Raw genomic sequence first — 963 nt, 5'->3', positions numbered from 1 at the left:
GCGGGGCGGCGGAGTGACGTGGGCGGGCGGGGGGCGCTGGCGGGGCGGGGCGTCCCCGGAGCCCCGCCTCCTGCCGGCGGGAGAGGCGCGAGGGCCGCGCGGATGCGGAGACCGGGGGCGGTATCGGGGGGCGCCTGCGGCCAAGGGCGGTCTCCGGCCCCAGGGCGCGGGAGCTGGGGGCTCGGAGCCGGGGTTCCCGCGCCTCCCAGCCCAGGGGCGTGGGCGCGGGCGCGGGGTTTGGCCGGCCTGCTCGGGGACCCTGCACCGCCTCTTCTACTTCCCCGTCTCTGAGCTCACGTGGGGGCGACCCCGGAAGGCTGCGGAGCAGTGGCGGAGGTGCCCCCGACCTGGACCGCGACCCCAGGAGACCGCGGGGTCCTTCGGACGCGGCGCGGAGTCTCCCGCGGGCGGAGGGGACGTCGGGGAACCTCTCGTTTGTGGCGCTTTATTAGGGCGAAAGCAAAACAGCTTCCTGGTCAAACTTTGCAAATTAAAAAAAAAAAAAGCCAACTCCAGGCTGGCTTTAGGGCTCAGCTGAAGTCTGCGGGTGGGGGGAGGGCGGGGGGGAGGTCTGGAATCAGGAGGAGGGGAGGGGGCGGCTGGGACGTTTCCTGACCGCATGTCGGGGGTCGGGGAGCGCCCCCTACCCCGTGCCCCTGCCGGCCGGCCTGGTGGAGTGGGGCTTGCTGAGGGCCTTCTGCTTTGAGACCTGGATGGGGGAGAGGTGGAGGGGTTCCCAGACGAGGGTAGGCGAGGGGAGAGTGCAGCCCCTGTGGGGTCCACGTTAAAGCCTGCTCTTGCCCGTGGTGAGTGACCTCGCCTGCCCACCCTCTGTGCCCCGAGGGGTGGGACACCTTGGGTACTGGGCTGAGGGTCCCACTGGCAGCCTGGTCATCAGCACCCCACTGCCTCTGGGCTCCAGTCTCCGGCGGGAGAGCCCAGCGTGAGCGCCGGTCCACCACA

The sequence above is a fragment of the Oryctolagus cuniculus genome, chromosome 14 (assembly GCF_051225735.1).
Source record: "Oryctolagus cuniculus isolate XC-2025 breed Fujian yellow rabbit chromosome 14, ASM5122573v1, whole genome shotgun sequence".
NCBI lineage: Eukaryota > Metazoa > Chordata > Mammalia > Lagomorpha > Leporidae > Oryctolagus > Oryctolagus cuniculus.
The sequence above is the reverse complement of the archived record's forward strand: the minus strand, read 5'-3'. Positions refer to the sequence as shown.